This window comes from Bos grunniens, chromosome 17 (genome assembly GCF_055505025.1).
Source record: "Bos grunniens cultivar Pamir isolate PY7600 chromosome 17, Bosgru_T2T1.0, whole genome shotgun sequence".
Lineage (NCBI taxonomy): Eukaryota > Metazoa > Chordata > Mammalia > Artiodactyla > Bovidae > Bos > Bos grunniens.
In genome coordinates this window covers 7,437,179-7,460,416 of record NC_141181.1, presented here as the reverse complement: position 1 = coordinate 7,460,416, position 23,238 = coordinate 7,437,179, and the positions used below count along the sequence as shown (strand labels likewise).

The 23,238-nt window shown below is 37.6% G+C and overlaps 1 protein-coding gene across 9 annotated transcripts in view; it reads right to left on the bottom strand.

The window, feature by feature from the left end:
* LRBA (LPS responsive beige-like anchor protein) overlaps nucleotides 1-23,238 on the bottom strand; it is a 758,928-nt gene that overhangs the window by 291,784 nt on the left and 443,906 nt on the right. The window lies entirely within an intron of this gene.

Here is a 23,238-nt window from a genome sequence, read left to right as displayed (position 1 = left end):
TACAATACTTTGGCCACTTGATGCGAAGAGCTGACTCATTGGAAAAGACCCTGGTGCTGCAAAAGATTGAAGGCAGCAGAAGAAGGGGACGACAGAGATGAGATGGTAGGATGGCATCACCGACTCACTGGACATGAGTTTCAGCAGACTCCAGGAGATGGTGAAGGACAGGGACGCATGCCATGCTGCAGTCCCTGGGGTTGTAAAGAGCTGGACATGACTGAGCAACTGAACAACAAATGAAATACTATTGATATTTCCTCTAAAAATCATCAACATACTTTTAAAATATAACAATAATCAAAAGGGCTTTTATAGGTTCATTGCTGATCTTAGTTCTTCTAACCCTAATTTTCCCATATGTTAAATTCTTAAAAAAAATTTCTACTACCAGTGAGGCTTGTAAATAATGTAACACTCTGCATAAGGTAATAGCAACTCTTCTAAATAATGTTCACTATTACTTTAAAAACAAAATTTACTAGGGCAGCAAGAAAAAAATGAGCTTTCTTTACATCATAGACAATGTATTAAGCAAAATATTTACACATTCACTCATTTCCAAAAAATTAATTGTTTTGAAAGCCCACTCTGTGCCAGACACTGTTCTCAAATCTGGAGATCAGAAATCACCATTTAAGATACATGCTATCAACACGGCTTCTCACTAATGATGCTAACTTTGATCACCGGGGTAAGTTACATGTTGGATAGTTCTCCACCATGCAATAAGTCAACCCTCTCCATCCCCTACTGCACTCTTTCAGAAGCAAGTTATGAAACAGAGCCCACACTCAAAGGGCATAGAGTTATGGTGTACTTTCTTTAGAAGCAAGTACCTACTAAATTAGTTGGAATTCTTCAGAAAGGCCTATTTCTCTTTTCCTTCCTATCTATTCACTCAGGTATTCATGTATATCAATATGGACTCAATTTTTACACTTTGGGTTATAACCTAATACTAATTTATTTGTTTTGTTGGTCAAATTGCTCCAGCTTTGGCCATGGAAATTCTTACACGTGGCTCTAAGTCCCTCTGACATAACCCCATTCTACTTTGTGGGCGCTCCCTTACCTTCTGGGCACTACAATATGCCCAGGGTCATCTTGTATAGCCTTTGCTCTAGCCTGAGAATCAGCCATTTCTCTCCTTTCATGGGAGACTGGCTTTAGAAGCTAAAAATCTGGGAACTGAGAATGCTCATTGCTACTCGGGTATCATTGCTTCTAGCCCCTCTCAGCAGACAAAGCTAAAAAATACGTGTATATACATTAACCTCTGTAAAGACACATATCTATAACTTATTTCTGTATATATCCATTTCTATCTATAAGCAGCTAAACACAGAGTTCATACTGAAGTCTCAGACTCTCTCATTTAGTATGACATGATTCTTTGAGACTAAGACGAAGAAATTTTGATGAGAAGTACGATATTTTCATGGTCTCACTACAGACTGCTTACTAATTGCAAAGGAGAAAATAATAAATATACTGGAAATATTGGACAACACCCTGACAGGCTGATAAAAATTAAAATCAGCATTGAAGAACACATGGAAACTGTATACCTCAGCATGTGAAATTCTGAGAAAGACATATGACTTCCGCAATATTCCAACTAGATGCATAACTTGAACCTAAATCATAAAAATATATAAATTCAAATAAGTTATTATTCTTTTTAAAAAGTGAGGGGGGAAACTCTATTCTCCAAAATTGTTGATGTGAGAAGAAAACAAAGAAAAGCTGTGGAAATGTTTCAGATTAAAGGAGACTAAAGTAATTAAATGTAATGCCTAATCCTAGACTAGATCCTATATCGGAAGAAAAACATTATTTGGTTAACTGATGAAAGTGAAATATGGATGGCATATTAAAGTATTATAACAATGCCAAATTTCATAAATTTGATGATTAATGTGGTTATATAAATAATATGCCTATTCCTAGAAACTATACACTGAAACATTTAGGAATAAAGGAGCATATTGTATACAAAGGGTATAGGGGAAAAAAGTGTACATTTATATACATATAAATATTTATAGCCTGGAGGAGGTCATGGCAACCCAATTCAATATTCTTGTCTGGAGAATCCCATGGACAGAGGAGCTTGGCAGGCTACAGTCGACAGGGTTGCAAAGAGTCTGACATGACAGAAGTGACTTAGCACGCATACACATATTTATACACACATATATATTTATAACCCCCCATATAAATATAAATATATATATATGGAAAGAGAATATGAATGAGGAAATGCTAAAACAAAAGGGGTAAAATGTCAGAGGTAGGTACACACAAGTAAGTTTTTTAAAAGAACATGTTCTGCATCTCATGTAAGATAAGCATATGACATATATCTCATAAGCCTGAGCCAACACTAGTGAAGTATGAGCTTTGGAATATTTTCCAGAAATAGTTATTTTCCATATGAAATAAAGGATATTTTTGTAAAAGGGTAACACTGACTGACCTCCAACAATGATTTCAGTATTACTTCTGAATGATATATATTTACAGAGTATCACAAACACAACTTTGGCCTCTTCTTTAAGGAGTTTTCAGGTTCAACCATTGAGAACTCTAAATTGATACTTAGAGAACAGCACATAGGTCTACAGTCATAATTCAAATCATCAGCAATTAAAAGAATTACCAGTTACCAATAGTAAGTGTTACCTGACACTATAATGATAATTTACAAAGAAGGATCTTCTACTTCAAATTACAAATAATAAAATTCTTCCTGAGAATTTTGTCACAAGCTTCATATTTGTAGTCTACTCAACATGATGTAACTGTTTTATTCTGGAACCAGTGAAGAACTCTCCTAAATGAGAACTTTTTCTAAATAATGAAAGATTTAATAACACTGTATTCTTTTAGGTGAAAACCTTTCTAAACCATGATGATACTCTGGTAGGCAGAATTACACTCCTTCATAAAGATGTCAACATTCTAACACCTGAAACTCAGGACTATGGTCTCTTGAACATGGCAAAAAGGAATTAAGGTTGCAGGTCAGTCAGTCAGTTCAGTCACTCAGTTGTGTCCGACTCTTTGAGATCCCATGAATCACAGCACGCCAGGTCTCCCTGTCCATAACCAACTCCCGGAGTTCACCCAGACTCATGTCCATCGAGTCAGTGATGCCATCCAGCCATCTCATCCTCGGTCATCCCCTTCTCCTCCTGCCCCCAATCCCTCCCAGCATCAGAGTCTTTTCCAATGAGTCAACTCTTTGCATGAGGTGGCCAAAGTATTGGAGTTTTCAGCTTTACCATCATTCCTTCCAAAGAACACCCAGGACTGATGTCCTTCAGAATGGACTGGTTGGATCTCCCTGCAGTCCAAGGGACTCTCAAGACTCTTCTCCAACACCACAGTTCAAAAGCATCAATTCTTCAGCACTCAGCTTTCTTCACAGTCCAACTCTCACATCCATACATGACCACTGGAAAAACCATAGCCCTGACTAGATGGACCTTTGTTGGCAAAGTAATGTCTCTGCGTTTCAATATGCTACCTAGGTTGGTCATAACTTTTCTTCCAAGGAGTAAGAGTCTTTTAATTTCATGGCTGCAATCACCAACTGCAGTGATTTTGGAGCCCAGAAAAATAAAGTCTGACACTGTTTCCACCGTTTCCCCATCTATTTCCCATGAAGTGACGGGACCAGATGCCATGATCTTCGTTTTCTAAATGTTGAGCTTTAAGCCAACTTTTCACTCTCCTCTTTCACTTTCATCAAGAGGCTTTTGAGTTCCTCTTCACTTTCTGCCATAAGGGTGGTGTTATCTGCATATCTGAGGTTATTGATATTTCTCCCAGCAATCTTGATTCCAGCTTGTGCTTATTCCAGCACAGCGTTTCTCACGATGTACTCTGCATAGAAGTTAAATAAGCAGGGTGACAATATACAGCCTTGACGTACTCCTTTTCCTATTTGGAACCAGTCTGTTGTTCCATGTCCAGTTCTAACTGTAACAGAGGGCAGACACACTGAAACCATAATCACAGAAAACTAGTCAATCTGATCACACTAGGACCATAGCCTTGTCTAACTCAATGAAACTAAGCCATGCCTGTGGGGCCACCCAAGATGGGCGGGTCATGGTGGAGAAGTCTGATAGAATGTGGTCCACTGGAGAAGGGAATGGCAAACCACTTCAGTATTCTTGCCTTGAGAACCCCATGAACAGTATGAAAAGGCAAAATGATAGGATACTGAAAGAGGAACTCCCCAGGTCAGTAGGTGCCCAATATGCTACTGGAGATCAGTGGAGAAATAACTCCAGAAAGAATGAACGGACGGAGCCAAAGCAAAAGCAATACCCAGTTGTGGACGTGACTGGTGATAGAAGCAAGGTCCAATGCTGTAAAGAGCAATATTGCATAGGAACCTGGAATGTCAGGTCCATGAATCAGGGCAAATCGGAAGTGGTCAAACAGGAGATGGCAAGAGTGAACGTCGACATTCTAGGAATCAGCAAACTAAAATGGACTGGAACGGGTGAATTTAACTCAGATGACCATTATATCTACTATTGCAGGCAGGAACCCCTTAGAAGAAATGGAGTAGCCATCATGATCAACAAAAGAGTCCAAACGCAGTACTTGGACACAATCTCAAAAACAACAGAATGATCTCTGTTCGTTTCCAAGGCAAACCATTCAATATCACAGTAATCCAAGTCTATGCCCCAACCAGGAACGCTGAAGAAGCTGAAGTTGAATGGTTCTATGAAGACCTACAAGACCTTTTAGAACTAACAGCCAAAAAAGATATCCTTTTCATTATAGGGGACTGGAATGCAAAAGTAGAAAGTCAAGAAACACCTGGAGTAATAGGCAAATTTGGCCTTGGAATACAGAATGAAGCAGGGCAAAGACTAATAGAGTTTTGCCAAGAAAACGCACTGGTCATAGCAAACACCCTCTTCCAACAACACAAGAGAAGATCTATACATGGACATCACCAGATGGTCAATATTGAAATCAGATTGATTATATTCTTTGTAGCCAAAGACGGAGAAGCTCTATACAGTCAGCAAAAAACAAGACCAGGAGCTGACTGTGGCTCAGATCATGAACTCCTTATTGCCAAATTCAGACTCAAATTGAAGAAACTGCAGAAAACCACTAGATCATTCAGGTATGACCTAAATCAAATCCCTTATGATTATACAGTGGAAGTGACAAATAGATTTAAGGGTCTAGATCTGATAGACAGAGTGCCTGATAACTATGGACTGAGGTTCAGGACATCATACAGGAGACAGGGATCAAGACCATCCCCATGGAAAAGAAATGCAAAAAGCAAAATGGCTCTCTGGGGAGGCCTTACAAATAGCTGTGAAAAGAAGAGAAGCAAAAAGCAAAGGAGAAAAGGAAAGATATAAGCATCTGAATGAAGAGTTCCAAAGAATAGCAAGAAGAGATAAGAAAGCCTTCCTCAGCGATCAATGCAAAGAAATAGAGGAAAACAACAGAATGGGAAAGACTAGAGATCTCTTCAAGAAAATTAGAGATACCAAGGGAACATTTCATGCAAAGATGGGCTCGATAAAGGACAGAAATGGTATGGACCTAACAGAAGCAGAAGATATTAAGAAGAGGTGGCAGGAATACACAGAAGAACTGTATAAAAAAGAACTTCACGGCCAAGATAATCACGACGGTGTGGTCACTCACCTAGAGTGAGACATCCTGGAATGTGAAGTCAAGTGGGCCTTAGTAAGCATCACTACGAACAAAGCTAGTGGAGGTGATGGAATTCCAGTTGAGCTATTTCAAATCCTGAAAGATGATGCTGTGAAAGTGCTGAACTCAATATGCCAGCAAATTTGGAAAACTCAGCAGTGGCCACAGGACTGGAAAAGGTCAGCTTTCATTCCAATCCCAAAGAAAGGAAATGCCAAAGAATGCTCAAACTACCGTACAATTGCACTCATCTCACACGCTAGTAAAGTAATGCTCAAAATTCTTCAAGCCAGGCTTCAGCAGTACGTGAACCGTGAACTTCCAGATGTTCAAGGTGGTTTTAGAAAGGCAGAGGAACCAGAGATCAAATTGCCAACATTCACTGGATCATCAAAAAAGCAAGAGAGTTCCAGAAAAACATCTATTTCTGCTTTATTGACTAGGCCAAAGACTTTGACTATGTGGATCACAATAAACTGTGGAAAATTCTGAAAGAGATGGGAATACCAGACCACCTGATCTGCCTCTTGAGAAACCTATATGCAGGTTGCAGGTGGAATTAGGTTAATAATAAGCTGATCCCCAAATAAAATTAACCTAGATTATCCAGTACACCCAATGTAATTACAGGGGTCCTTCAAAGTGGAAGAGGGGGGCAGAAGGGTAGTAGGTCAGAGGAATGTGATGGAAAAGGCACTCAACCAGTGGTATCTGACTTTGAAGGTGGAGGAAGGGGGCCATGAGCCAAGGCATATGGGAGGTCTCTAGAAGGTGGAAAGACAGGGAAACAAATCCTTCCCCCAGAGCTTCTAGAAAAGAATATAGCCCTGCCAACACCTTATTTTAGCCCAGGGAGACATGTATTGTTCAAGCCACTACATTTTTTGGTAATATTTACAGCAGCAATACAAAACTAATAGATGTATGTTTTTCCTTTATTGAGCAGCTTCATAAGTCGCTCAGTCACGTGTGATTCTGTGACCCCATGGACTCCTCTGATTCCCTTCTTCAGGGGATCTTCCCGACCAGGAATGGAACCTGGGTCTCCTGCATTGCAGGCCAATTCTTTACCATCTGAGCTACCAGGGATGTGTAATAAATACATATATGGGTTTCCCAGGTGGCACAGTCATAGATACCAGAGATGTGGGTTTGTTCCTGGGTACGGAAGATTCCCTGGAAGAAGAAATGGCAACCCACCCCAGTAACCTTGCCTGGGAAATCCCATGGACAGAGGAGCCAAGCAGACTACAGTCCACGGGGCTGCACAGAGTTGGACACAACTAAGATACTGAGAGCACACACACACACACCATAACTGGGGGCACACACTATCCATCTACCTACACACATGTGCAAAGTCTCTTCGGTAGAATCCGACTCTGCGACCCTATGGACGGCAGCCCGCCAGGCTCCTCTGTCTGTTGGATTCTCTAGGCAAGAATCCTGGAGTGGGTTGCCATGCCTTCACCATGTGGTCTTTTGACAATGAGACTGTTAACGCTATTATCTGTCCCTGACTGTTCTTCCTCTACTGTGAATGACTTTGCTCTCATCACTCTCCACATCACTGACTGTGCCTCAGTCTCTACTATTCTCCTTCCCACTCAGTCCCCCTTTTAATTCTTTCCTGTTAGTATTCGTCAAGCATTTCAGAAAGATCTTGGCTCTTGCAGAAAGCCTGGCCTTAAATGCACAAAGCTATTCAATGCCTTTTTTCCTTGTCTGCAAATCTACCAATCAGCATATAACAGTCTGCTCACCTCAGCTCTTCTCACTGTTGCTGAGTATTCACTGGCTGTTTTCCAAGGATATTTCTCCCCCTATTTGCAATCTGAACCTTGAATTTTTCTGGGCATTTACTGAACACTAAATACATTTACTCTGTGTGCAAACTTGAATAGGAAAGAAGCAAAGTTAATGATAGTATAGTTATACACATACTCACACACTGCTATAGGCAGCTGTGATAAATGGCAATGTAAGTGCATATTCACTTTCCCTGCAGGTAGGCACCCCTGCCCTGTATGTTCTCAGTAACTGTTTAACAGACACATGAGAAAACAAGCTCTTAACTTCATAGTGTGAAAGTTATAGGAAGCAGAGAGAACAAAACAAAGTCAAAAAGCATGAAGTATTGAAACAGCAATAACACACATTTAATATGCAATACATGTTCTTAAAACTTACCTGCATTCAATACATTAAAGCCTTCAAACACTTAAACAGTACAAATATTATTAACTGAGAGCTCTGAGATATTCAAAAGTAAGTCTTATTCATTTCTTATGAATAAGATGTCTTATGTCTTACGTTTTATTCATTTCTGTTTCCCTGCTGCCCAGAATTAGGTTTTTTTCAATCTTATTACAGATTTGTATATAAGCATAGATCTTGGCAATCTAACAATAATAAAACTTATCAATTAGCATCATATAATCACAGGAGTAAAAAAGGGTATTTTTTTCTCAAATTATTTAAAAAAAAATTTTGGCCACACTGTGTAGCACGTGCCCCATCAGGGACTGAACACACGCCCTGCCCCCTGCAGTGGAAGTTTACAGTCATAACCCCTGGACCACCAGGGAATTCCAGTAATACAGGAATGTGTGGTTTCCCGGGGGGAGGGGGAGCTGCCACGGGGCTTGTGGGATCTTAGTTCCCTGGCCAAGGATTACACCAGCATTCTGAGGGGTGGAAGTACAGTCTTAACCACTGGACCGCCAGGGAAGTCCCTACCTACGTTTCGTATTGATCACACACAACACTGTAGAGTAGCAGCATATGAATTACGGTTTTACATGTATTTTTTATATGACAACTCTCAAGGTAATTCCAACTGACAATTTCCATGCAAAGTATAAGCAGCACATAATGGAAACCTGGTTTAATTCTTTAATATACAAAAGACAATAAAATATGGTAAAGCTATACAACCTGAGTTATTTAAAAACAAATTAGATTTTCAAACTTATTTATTTACATATTCAAATATTTAAATTTGCTGGATAAATATTAATAAAATAATGAAGGAAATTAAATCCCTTAAAAGTTAACCACTATTATTCTAACTATTCCTTATGCTCTTTTTTGCTCCTTCTCTTCAAGTCTTTCTTCATGAATATAACATAATCGTAATGTATGTAAATCACAGCAGAAATGATTTTGTGTTATTTTTTCACTTAAAATTTCTTTTGAAATACTTTAAATATGACTAATGCTCTAATTATATAAATCTGTCACTTCAATTCCCTTATAAAAAACTTGTAAAAAAGAATCACAGAATCATATGGCATTTTTATGAGACTGGAATATTAACTTACTATATATAAATTATATCTGAAAGAGTCAAAGGTATAAGATAATTAATGAATGAATAAAATGTGATTTAATAAACCATAAAATGAAAGACTCATTTCAAAAAAAAAAGTTATTTTAGGATCTTATTGGACTTTCTTCTAATTAAAGATTTCCAATTAAACTATTTAGGAAAAGCTGCAAAGTAATTTAAATTTTAAAAGTTCAAAGAAGATCAATAATTGATACTGATTTCAGACTAAAATGTTTTCAGTAATACAAATAGTAATTACCATAACAAATTTTTTGGTTAAATGTGAATTGATCTTTATTGAATAAGTGAGAACTTAATAACTAAATTCCTGCAAGCCAAATATATGGATATAAATTTTAAAAATACACAAAGTATTGCAGCACTTATAAAACAGAATGCCATCAACTTCCACGTAAAAGCTGAAATCCAAAAAGAAATTGAAATTGATGCCAGTTTACTTCTGAGAGCTTACTATATTTGGTAAACTGCTTCCTGTTTGATAACACAGTGGTTTCAATTTTATATAAAGACTCATTATAAGCCACAATGTTTCCTAAATATAAAACATGCATTTTATTAACTCCATTTCCTTTTTACAAACAGCCATGGATGTAACTACCAATCACTTTAAAACCAAATTTACATTTCAAGCCTTTTTCTAATGATTTAGTACGTATTACTTTGGAAATTTCCTAACCAGACTACATAACAGTTTACACTGCAACCATCTCTTAAAACTTGCATAAGATGATGATAACGACAACTGCTATTTGGTCCTCCATGAATTTAAAAAGGAAAGCAAAACAAACAAACAGAAACACAAGCCTGGGGTCTCTTTATCCGTCTGCATTGTCTGATCATGTCACATTTCAGAGTAGTATATACCAAGCTTTCTCCTCTTCTGAAAATTAGTGGGAGAGAAAAGGACTTTGGAGAATCTTGAGAAGGTAAGGATAAGTAGGTTTGCAAAGTATCACTTAAGTTGCGGGAAAGCAGAAGTTCAGAAACCATCATGGACAAGTGCAGAAAGGGCATTAAAAAACAAAAAGAGCATGGCATTGGAAGGATACAAAAAAAACCTGTTTTTAAAAAAACTGTCATTATCTTTGCAAGTCATGTTTTGCTACTTCCTAGCTTTAGAACTAACCCAGTTATTTAATTTCTCTGTGCCTTGGTTACTATACAGATGGGGATAATAACAGGCTATAGTTCATACATTTACTGAGAGGATTAAGACAATGAAAGTGCTTAGTACAGTGCCTGGCACAGAGTAAGCGCTCAATATTTTTGTATAAATCTCATTTCAACTGAGTTCTAAAAGAGTTTTAAAACATTGCCTCTAGAAATCTCACATTGAAAATTTGACCTTGGTAATGGAAAGAAACCTGTTTGAAAAAGGAGGACCAATCTACAGGTATTTCTTGAGCATGTACTATGTATCGAGTCATGCAATGCTACCGAATAAACAAGATGATACCTGCTTTCCAATAACTGTCCACATTGGTAAGGTAATAAAGGGAGAAGAATACGTAGATAATGACATAGAGAAGACAACAAAAATGAAAAGATAAACTGTTTGAGATTGATGGTAACTAGAATATAAGTTCAAAGAAAGCTCTCTGTGGGATATTACAGGATAAATGCAAGGATGTCAGCCTGCAAAGACAAAAACTTCAGATTGAGGGTCAGTGCAAAACAAAATTGATTAGGAAGAGTTTTTAAAATGCTGAAGAATAACAACATAATGAAAGCCTGTTTTGGTCTATCTATATAAGTAAAAATTTCTCAAAGGAACTAGAATTAATGCAGGTATTTGACAGAATCACTCAATTACTGAATCAATGAAAAGTTCCTGTGCTTTCTTTGATGCCTCCTTCTTCCCACAAACAGTTACTGAATACCTACTATCTAGAAGGTAGTATGTAAGACGCTGGGAATAAGAAGTCATTAAGATTAGGACTACACTTGGTAGGATGGGAAAAGGTCAGTGTAGTAATCTCGGAAGAGAACCAACCAAGCTTATTTTACTAGCACTACTTTATCTTCTTTTAAAAATGAGCAAACTACACACTTATTACAACTTAAAAGATTTTACAATTTTAAGAGTGAATCAAATGGATGCATTTATTATATTTTAGATATGCATTCACATTAAAAGCACACATTCCTAAACTCCATCCTGAAAGAACTAATCACTTAAAAACACAGCAATTGGGGGAGTTTAGGGACTTGAATATAATTTAAGTTTAGGTACCTGAAACCTGTGCTAGACTGACTTGCACAGGAGCCCTCAAATTTACAACACCCTAGCAGTTTTGTCAGCTGCCAGAAAACCAGGAAGAACAGAAAACTAATCCAGGTTAGAAAAAGGGAAACTGAGAATAATTTAGAAATACATTAGGGCTAGAAGAACATCACTGACCTTCAGAAGGTAATTCAACATTTCTAAGAGCACGTAACCTTGGGCAAAGCACTCTACCTTCCTGCATCTCACTCTCTCCATCTGCACCTCAAAGGGTTGGAGAGAGGATTTGTGAGTTAACATAGAGAAAGCACTTAGCATGGTGCTTACACAGAGTAACTGCCTCATATGTCTTATTACTATTGTAAAAGCATCTCTTCCACATCCACTTAGTGAACAATAATCCCTGGCAAAAGTAAACAACAGCTCTAAAAAAGAGGGAGTGTTCAACAGTAGTACAATAGAAGAAAAAGTAGGAAGTCACAGAATTGTGTTAGTGATCTTAATGTGCTTAGGAGAGGAGAGGTAGACCAGAGGGCACACCAAATGCGTGTTTTAAATAAGTATATGAAAAGAGAAAGAGATTATAATCTATATTTAACAAAATCTAAATAACTTTCAACCACTGTACATCACCCTAACAAAAGTTAAACTAATAATGAAGAGTATACTTCTAACAATATAGAATTTGGAATCCCATCACAATGGTTTGTTCAGCTTGTGTAAGTCACAACTGATTGGACACAGTCCCTGTGGGCATGCCATTTCATCCAGACTGGACGGTTCATTAGTCATAATTACTATAACTGTACAGCAGAGACTGCAGTTTTATCTCATCATACATCTTTGATCAAGCTGCTTCAATTTCTGCTTCATCAGCATTTGAAGTTACATTACTGGAGTTTTTTATTTTCCATCAGTGATTAACACAGATTAGGCTGTTCTATCAAAACATGGATTTGGTCTTCACATTTAGTAAGGAGGGCCCAGATCTGACCACCATTTGACCTCTGACACTTCAAAAGCACCTAAACACCATGAATCATCAACTGAAATCCAGAACGTTACAGAGAAAATTAAACAAAGAAAAGAACTGACCTGTGTGAAAAGCGTAAGACGACTGGACTTATCAACATTGAGACTAACCATATTTGCTGCAGCTTCTCATTAAACATTAAATCACACATCAGAAGAACACATCATACATATTAATTGTTTCTCAATGTCACTTCGGAAAAGACTCATGTCACAATTAGTGCTTCTCTCAAACTATTAGCTACATAAAGAAATTTCCCATGAAGCTGGAAGACAAAATGATGTAGAAGACTGTACCAAAAGCTTAAGAAACAGATGGATAATAGATTTCACTGAACAGTGAAGCATAACATACTTATTTTATAAAGGAAAATATTGCCCAAACATGGTTCAAATGCAAAACACTGAATGAAATTGATGTGTCAGGAATTTTTTTCTTCCAAGTTCTACTGCAGAACAATAGGGGACTAAAAGGCCTGTCTCACGATTTTTGTGTCTCACTATTTTCATGCGCAAAGTGTCCCCACTGTAGGCTGCATGAACAATCATAACCGACAGTTACACGCAGGCACTGAGGCTGCAAAAATCCCAGAGTAATTAGCGTTGTCTGAATGCAATGACATCTGTGTTCTCATGGTCCTCAAGACATGTCAGGCCAGTAAGATGTATATGAAAAAATATGACAAGCATTGCGAATGCCCTTCTGAAAGGTCTTACACTTTGGGGGAACACCGAAGAAATAACACATGTCATCTTCTTTTCGTAAACAGTATATTTAAGATTAAAAGATCTAAAAAGACCTTTTGAGTCATTCATTCTCTTTTTGTCAGCTATAAAGCATTTATTCAACATACGGCGATGCAGTATGAAAAAAAGTCTGCTGCGTGTTTCTCTCTCTTTAAAACTTTCTTAACACAAGTGATTTTGTGCAATGGCAGCATGTGTGCCCATTCCCATAAGTGACAAAATAGGGAGCATATCCTATTAACACTGCTCAGATTCTTTACATTTTGATGTTAAACTAATATCTCTTAGTACTGGACATATAACAACTTAAAGTGTGCTGACAAATGCCTTAGAATTATGTTTGCATTCTTCTAATAATAGAGACTGTCAAACTGATTGCATTAAAAAGCCTTTGTTTTAGGACACCTAATGCTTTTGCTGAGTGGTGCCTACTGCTGAGCCCTCTCTCTAGGCTGTAGCAGTATGTTGGAGCATGCACTTGCTCCAAGAAAGACATTAGTCATCATTAACAGAAGCACTGACACCAAATCTAAGTGCCTCTCCACAATGACCAAGTGGCAATCATCTTTCTCTTACACTGTCACTGCTGATTAGGATTTTCTTTCATGAAAATTTAATTTGTACCCCTTTCTTCAGCTTTTTTTTTTTTTTACATTCCTATAAAACTCTGCATTCAGGAAAGATTTCAAATACAGCAAAAGACACTGTACCTATAACATAGCTGACAATATAGAGGTTACAAGATTCTCACTAAATATTTTATCTAATCCAACAGAAAAATACAGGTTAGAGAATGAGTAACAAACAACAGGGAGAAAACAATGACTCTAAAAGGAATCTTGCTTTAAAGAATCTGCAAACCTCAAAGGAGGACTAAAGCAAGAGACCTAAATAAAATTCCTCTAAATATTAGTCACATAATATGGAAGCTTCTTTAAAACTAAGATGGTCATATTTCAATAGCAGCCATTTTTCACTATGTTTCAATTGTGTATTTTTTCATGTCTTAAGAAGGAAGACAGGGGTATTCACACAGACATGTCACTGCAAACTCAAGAAAGTATTTAAGCATCCGTACTATCAGTGTGCATTAACCTGCTGGTTATGTAAAAAAAAAAAAAAAGCCCGGGGCTGAGCGGTGGTGTTTTCAGTTGCACTGGACAAATGAAAGTGATTCATGTGGCCATGCACGGTACCCCACGACCAGATGACACTACAGACTTAAACTGCAGTTCTGTACAATATCACAGTGTTAAACAAGATAGCAGAGCGATAAGTTATTTAAGGAAGTCTTAAAAAACATTTACTTTTCTGTTTTATTTCAATTTGTTTAAAGTTTTCCAAAAAAAAAATGTAAGCATGTGATAGTTTGCGAGGATCCTGGTACAATCCAAACTCCCACTTTCTAGTTATAAATAATATCTTCTCTTAATATTACTTAACTTTTGTAACAAAGTAGATGTTGGCTTAAATTTAAAATATTTCTTAGATCATTTTATATCCCTTTTAGAACATGTGTACTTTTAATCAAAACCTGTCACACTCTTGTGTTTAAGTGAATATGAATGTACTTACCTTTAAGTGTAAATATCCATACAAAAGGCTTTTAAAAAAAGAATCAGCCTCACTTTTTAAATTCAGAAACAACCATAATTTATCAAACTTTAATCATTAAATGTTCAATTGCTGACTATTTTACTGTGAAAAGTAATATAAAACAAATTTGAAGGTCAAATAGTAACTGCTTAGTGTCTAATACATCATGTTTACAAATGGTTCGAGTTTTTTTTTCTACTGCAGTCGAAACATTTCAGAAGAAATTAGGATTTATAAAGGATCTTTAGGGGCAATTTCTAATTCCTAAACTTTTATAAGTTCAGAGTTATCATGATAAGTAAGGACGTAGTCTAAATTAAAAGCAAAACCATGCAATAATAACCCAATTGTGCTTGCAGATTATCTTCACAAATAATCTGCTCATTTCTTAATTTCTAAACTAAGTAAAAATGCTTTTTGAATTCACAAAAGCTTAAAAGTAAACTACTGAGTTGCACAGAATTTTACAAATCAAAATTTCCAAAACTTAAAACAACATAATTACTAATTCTGAGATCCAGTACTGAGATCCAGTACATGTTCAAGTAGAGGAGTTTAGCTCTGTAACTTCCACCCCTCAACCTAAACCTCCAAGTCACTTGTCAGTTAAGGGTTGGGCGATTTATTGACCGGCCCTGGAAGTATACTGTCAGGGTTGAAGGAAATATGAGAGAGGGTTGTGGCGACTGTTCTGGAGCTCATTGATAATGACATACCTGCCTCTGTCACCCATTACCCATACTACAAACTACTTAGACCTAACTGAAAAATCAATAGCCTACTTGCACTGGTTCCTGTGGCTGCCTCCTTTGATTGTCAGCTCCTGTCTAGGGTCAGCACTTACATGAAAGGGGCTGTGACTGCCTGATGCTTTCAGGACAACCTAACGATATGAAACTAGCCAACAGAACAGTAAATTCTGTCTCTCTGCCCTCCTCATCAATTAGGCTTTGACTAGGCTTGCCTGTAGAAACCTGACCTTTTAAGTTTAGGCGAATATGGACTAGCTGAACACACCATTGCCCTCAGCACTGAGCCAGGAAATCTACTGACAGGTTAAACAAAACAGAAGGTTGTAACTGTCATAATTTGCATTGCACTTTCACGCCAACAAGGGTGTTATCAGTAGGGGCAAGCCCTGGAACACACAACTCCAGCACCCTTAAGCCACGCTACTCATAAATTTTCAAGTGAAGTGAGATAAAACATAAATTCACAAATAGCAATGCATTTCTCATCTCTTAGTCTTTTAGGCTTGCACTTTGCAAACCCACAGAGTGTCCATCAGCAACTCTCTCGGTGGTCACCTGCCATGCCTACTGCATTAACAAGGGATTTCCAAAGAATACAATATAGACATAAAAATAACTCAACTACGCCCATTGAAAAGCTATTCTAGAGTGAATTTATAATAAAGCAGACAGACTGATTGATCTATAACTCAAAATGAGAACAATTAGATCTCAGTATGCTGTCTTTTCCTGTCACACTTCCCTCCTTCCAAAAATATCCGCAAGCGCAGACAAATAATAAGTTACTGCATAAGTGAAGGGAGGTGTTGAAATTATTTCCTCCCATGCTAGTCTGATATAGCATCTTTTACAGTTTGAGGGAAAACTAAGAACATCTGTAAAATAAAAGATGTTAACACTTTTATGCTTGTCAGATCTTCTGATGAAAACAAGTGAAAACCATGAGAAAGTAGCATAAAACTTACTTTAGTGACTCATGTTTTGAAAACCATTTCCCTGCTTGGGTCTATCTTTTATCACAACATAAATATGGTAATGTTATGGCTGCTTAAAGCAATGTCATTTCTCTAAAGAGAAGACTGAACATTCCTTTAAGTTCATTGTGAACTTGAACTTTATTTGGTTTCAAGAACTAATATTTACAGATTAGCTAATCTTAGTGAAAATATCAGAAACACTGAAAGACAATTCAACAACCTGAGCAAATAAACACACCTGCCAACCCTGTGTACACTTTTAAACACATACAGTTTTGTTAAATATATAAGAATACACAGCCTGTTTCATTTTCACATTTCTGTGACCCAACTCCTATCAAGCAATAATTAGCATACTCTTAGAATTTATTCCAACTTGTTAATGGGATCTCCCTCACAACTGTCTTCCATCTATAATTTGCATTCTTCCCTAAAGTCTAAAATATGGACTATAACCATTTGTAAGCTTTTTCTGCGATTATTTTCACATTGAAAACTTTCGGATGGTTGTATCAGAAAAGTGCTGAAACTCTAAATGTGTGCAAAAAGATTTCTGATTTAAAATCAACTGCTAAAGATATAAACAACTCTGATCATGTTGGGGTAAGAAATTATAGATTTCTGACTATCTAGAAGAGGCAGAAAAACTCATCTGTCCCCCATTTAACAATTAGGAAAATATGAGCAGAGATAATGACTTGATCAAGGTCATTCGCACAACTTGTAACCAAGGAAGGGTAAAAATTCAGGCCTGCTTATCCCCTAGGCTAATGCTCTTTAACAAGCTACCCACCCCAATATTCTTGGGCTTCCCTTATGGCTCAGCTGGTAAAGAATCTGCCTGAAATGCGGGAGACCTGGGTTGGGAAGACCCCCTGGAGAAAGTAAAGGGTACCCATTCCAGTATTCTGGCCTGGAGAATTCCATGGACCTTATAGTCCATGGGGTCACAGAGAGTCGGACACAACTGACCGACTTTAAATGTAATGTATGTCTCCCTTTATCTTATCTATCCAGGTAAGCTATGTGACAGGCAACAAACTTACATTAAAAAAAAAAAAAAAAAATACACTGCTTTGTATTTCATTAATTTTCAATACAATTTATAGAAAGTTTTGACTAATTTGAAGGAAAGATTAGATTTATAGAACATTTAACCAACCAGGTTAAATAACCAACAGAACAAATAACTATTACAAATATAAGATCTAATTAAGTAAGGTTGGAACCCTTTACTTATCTAATAAGATGATTTAACTGTGCATCTGGTAGCCTTTTAGGTCCTCTGTGTGTACCTATCTGATAGCAAAGTGAAAGGGCATGGATAGTGTCTGTCCCAGCAAGCAAATCATTTGGAAAAAGTCATAGTCGTAGATCAAAGATTTTTCACTCTATCTAGGCTGATTTAAACCTACCAACCCAGGTTTTGTCTACAGACAAAACCAGTCAAAAAGTGAGAGAGTGATTCTTTAGGATCCAAAGATAATACGGGAAGGGAGAAAGGGAAAATTCAGAAAAGAAACAGACGGGCAGAATCTTGATATACATAGGCCAAGACAGCTGTTTTATATCCTAGCTTTACTTTACATGGTTAAAGGAAAAGTTTCCACTCCTTAGATCATCAAATATTATTTCATTTATACTACACAGATGTCTTCTATATGTAGATTAGAGCCAATGAAGGATTTTTGTTGTTGTTATTTAACCACTACCAGGAATCATAGAAACCTCTCAGCACATCACTTTTACTCAAATTCAGAGTGTTTAAAGGAAGGAATAGGCTAGATTTTTTAACATTTTCATTAAAAATACCACAAAGTCTATTAAAAATTTCCTATAATTGTAGCAGAAGATGGACTCAAGATTACTACTACTACTACTAATACAGATGGAGTGCTGCAGAACCTATATATTTCAAGAAAAACAGATGTTGAAAAGAACTACTTTTCCAGAAGTGTAACAAAAACTTACCTACAATATGCTTAACTGATAAATTTTAAACAGAGATCCACAAAATGTCTCATATGGACTGAAAGAAATATGGAACGTAACAGCAAGTCTTATATTTTGAACTAAGCCACGCTCAGTACTGGCATAATCAACAGCCCTCCTCTCCATCATCTGTTTCGTAAATGTCTGGCACTATCGCCAGAGAAAGCAGAAAAGGGAGCGGGGATGGCTCTGAGATCCCAAGAAACATTCTACGTGTGAGTCAGTACTGTTATCTTATGAAACAATGGAAACCACATCTCCTTGCAAGCAAACAATTCGACGTTCCAAATAGAACTGGATGAAACTGAAATCAAAAGCCTTGACTTATCTAGCACCAGGTTTAATAGTAACAATCTTGATTTTCTGTCTTCTGGAAGTGATATTAAAGGCCAGTAAAAGTTTGTTTCTCAAAGATGGAAGAGACATAAATAATAACCCACTAATTATATAATCCTCCCATAAATCGTTAAGAATTGGCTCTAGCAAAAGCACACTTTCATTTGTTGGAAATTATAGTAAGTCATGATGTCAATGTTATTAAACAGGAAAAATATAATATACACCTCAGAGTATATTAGTAAGTTAAAAATTGTTAAAATGAATGGAAGAAGGAAGAAAGGAAAGATGAAGGAAGGAAGGAAAGAAGACAGACAAGGTAGACTTTTATGTGTTCAAACTTTTCAGAACTGTCTTATAGAAATAAAGGAATGTGACTGCTGCAACTCAAAAATGTATGTATTTCTTGGTAAAGTTAAAAGACATAAGTGAAAATATAGTAAATTCAATGAAATACCTTCTGAAAAATAATCGCCAAATTAACTAAGACTGTCTTAACACTGCATATCCTAGCTCAATAATGTTGCATTTACATTTCAGTCAGGCTAAAAACTGCTCACTTCCATTTTCCTGAATACAAGTTCTTTGCTCTATAATCATCTACTTGATGATATGACCTTATGAATAGCTTAATAAAGTACTCATATACACAGTTGGTACTAAACTTCCGAAAAAAACATCTATTGTATTTTCAATTGTCTCATCCTACTAAATTACACAGAATTAGACTTGTAAAAGCTTAATAAGTGTAAATATCACTAATCAAATATATTATCCAAGGTAAGCCAAACAAATTTAATTCCACAAAACAATATTCAAAAGGTATATAGAAGTATTTTTCAATATTAGGTAATGCAAAGTTAAGACCATTCCTTTGACTTTATAGAACACTAAATTGAAACTGTTCAAACGAGAACAATATCCTTGGCTTACCAATCAATGTGATTACAAAGTTTGCGTTTCTTCTTTTTTTTTTAGCTATTTTGTGAAGGAAATTTAAAAAAACAACTTGTTTTGACAGTATGACTGACCATTTAAGGTAACAGGAACTATTGTGAAACTGCTCAAAGAAAACACTGAATGACTGATTATTCTCCAGATTGATTTCAGAGTCATAATTACCAATAGCTTATAAATAATTTCTCTCACACTTAAGAGTTTTGGAAAATTAGATCATTTGACAGAGAATGAAAGAGAATATGATTTTACTTTGAATGTGTACCATATAATCCTAACAGTTGGTGCTATTACAGCTTCTTACAGATATTTTAATATCTTCATCAATGAACTTTCATCAATTAATACACTAACAAATTATGTTTGGATTATTCTTGTTTTTACTGGAATAGTTTTTAAATTTGGGAATTTAATACTTATTTTCCCTTTTACACCTTGATCCCCTAAAAAATAATTTTCTTCTTAAAAATATTAAGCATTTCTATAAATACTCTGAATGATTAAGCATATAAGAACCACTTAGCAACTTGCATTGATATTTTTAAAGTCAGATTATAGAGGATAAGAATATATACAGGTAAACATGTGATCTTTTGTTTTCCCAAAAGTATAAATCCTTCAGACAGTTGATATTTTTAAATCAATAATCTGATTATTTTTAAAATAATTCTAAAATATTTTCCTAGAAAATAAAAACATATAAAGTTTCCATACTCTTTAGCAAAGATTATTAAAATACTATATGCTGTTTCTAGGGATAATAAATTAATGGGTATCTTTTAAGTCCCAGTGATATGATAAAGTAAACCTGCTCTGAAGTTTAACTCAGCACATTTCTAAGTAAAGATCAGCAAAAAATAAAACAGTTTAAGGATTTTGAATTCCCTGGAAATGTAAACAGGATTATAACTGTTAGATGTACAGAAGCACTGGCTTCGGCCATTAGTTGGGTTTTGCTCTGAGAAACACAACATGAACTACTGAATCATTTCTTTTCAAATCCATACATTCCCTGCAGCAGTGCAAGCTTCATCAGCAGCGGAAGAATGTATAAAAATGACAGGCAAAGAGCATCAGTTTTCTTTTTCTCTCATACTGTTTGCCTGCAAATGGAAGACAGGATTGTTTCTCAAAGAACTGAAGTTGAGGTTGCTTAAGTCAACTGCTGAAGGAAAATATGACTGAATTCTCTATGCAAGAAAGTCTTATAATTGGATAAACTGAGAAAATCAAGCACTGTAGTATTATAAGATTAACATTCTAACTTACTTGCTCATCATTCTTCAATTAGAAATATTTTCAGCTTTTTATGTATTCTGTCAACTCATCATCTTATTTTAGCACCATTCATACAGTACCTGGTTCTGCTTCTGATTTTAAATATAAAAAGCCCTTCAAATGAAAATATATAATTGTTTTTCAAAAATATTGTATTTGTATAAAGAGTTAAAATTTTTATTCCCAAGTTTCTGTACACATAAATGTTTCACTGCAAAGGGAAATTCAATTAATAATTAAAAGTTTATTTAACCACAACCAAGTAAAAATAGGATCTAATGTATGACCTGGCTAGTCTTCTGGAGCTTAAACATTCACATTTTTCAAAAACTAGCACAGTAATTGCTGTAATTTGACTCACTTTTTTTTAAGGAAATAGGAACTTTTCAGACTAAAGTTTAAACATACATATCTGAGTTTATAGTAACTAAAAACATGCCCACCTCAGTATTATCATCTATAGTCTCATAAAATGTTCCTAGTGTAAGGACAATGAAGGTAAATCCTAGAGAAGTCTGAAGGTTATGAGCTACATGAAATCCAAAACAAAATACTCAAATCACACACTGCGTGTCCTCCTTCTCTTTTTAGGAATGTCTGTAGCCAGACCAACATGATAAGTCTGGGCAGAAGCATGCTGATGCTGGCACTGCCTAAACCAAACAAACAAGATGTTTAACAGTCAAATAAAATGTCCTGCAGCCTCCCTAATGAATTTGTCAAGGACCATCAGATTCCGCTCCCCCTCTTTTGCCTCATTAACTCAAGTATGATGAGACGGATTATAACAAGAGAATACAGATCAATCGGTCTGAAGACTTGAAGTGGCTTTTAGCCTCTAGAGTTTCTTTCTCTCACTTGGTCTCCTTTAATAGAATACGGTATCTCCTGCAGAAGGGGCTGCCACTTCGTTTTAATACACCATCAAGGAGCTGCTGATGGACTTCTATACTAACATACATAAAAGCAGAGGTGACAGGGGCTCTTCAATTACAGCCTCCTCGGATACCGTTTCCCCCTTCAATTATTCAACCAGAGGAAGAGCGGATCCGCAAACACACAGCTGAAGCTGCTCTGAGAGCGGAGGCAGCCAGTGAGTTGGGGTGGGGGAGGGGGGGAGGAAGGGGACCAGCAAGAGGGAGCATTATTTGCTGGAAGTGTTTAAGTTTATTGCTCAAATGATGTTTCTAATTAGTACCAAGGCAATAAATTAAAGTCGCCTTTGTTTAACTGATTTATTATTTACTAGAGCATCTACCTCGGACAGGGTAAATTGGTAATGAATTGTTTTTAAATCAAAACATTTGTAACGTTTTATCATCCCTCGGCCTCAGTATGTAAAAGTGGACCAGTGAGGGGACAAGGGTGGGACGAGGCTTGGCCTTGCGGGCCGAGCCGGGAGGAGAGGAGGCGGGGGTGTTCGGCGAGAGGCGGCCAGAAGCTCCACTCGGCCCAGGCCGCCCCACCCGGGAAGGGCGCGCGGGCGGAGGGCGCCGGAGGCGGGCCGGCGCCGTCACCCGGGGCCTCACGCACATGCTCGCTCCCCGGGGCGTCGCGGCCCGGGCAGTCCTCTCACCAGGCCTGGGCGGCTCAGACTGGGGGCGCGGGGAGAGGGTCCACGAAGGCAGGCTCCGCACCTCCGGCCCCGCCGCCAATCTCCGCCCAGCAACCGCCCTCGGGAAAAGGCGTGCGGGATCCTCCGCCGGCATTCTCGCCGCTCCCGCCGCCAAGTGCCCCTGCTGCCACTGACACTGCCCAGAGCGCCGCTGCGGCCGCGGCCAACTGCCTGGGTGCCAGCAGAGCCCGGGCACCCGCGCGCGCGGACCGCGGACCGCCGGTTCCATCCATCCCCCCGCGGCCCGGGGTCCGACGCCAGCCGAGTGCCCGGAAAGGCGGGAGACCGCCAGAGCCCGCGGCCGCCGGCGCCACCGCCACTCCCGAGAAGTCACTACAGCTCGGCGTCCCGGAGTCCCGCGGACTGCTCTTCCAACCCCGGCTGCTGAGATGGATGGCGGACGACAAATCCGACTTGATTCAAAAAGGACGAAAAGGGCAAACTTCATTAGAAAGAGACTTATAGCAACAAGAGTGAAGGGGTGACAAGATGCCAGACGTATAAGAAAGAACCAAGAGGTCCAAGTGTCTGACAGCAAGTACCTGATGAAACAAACTTTCCTTCTGCAACTGAATTCGGGTTCACCTGATTCAGCCTTGAGAGAGCAAGTCAAACCTTCCCACGGGGTTTTGCAAAGCCGCATACAGTTTGCAAAATGAAGTCTTAAC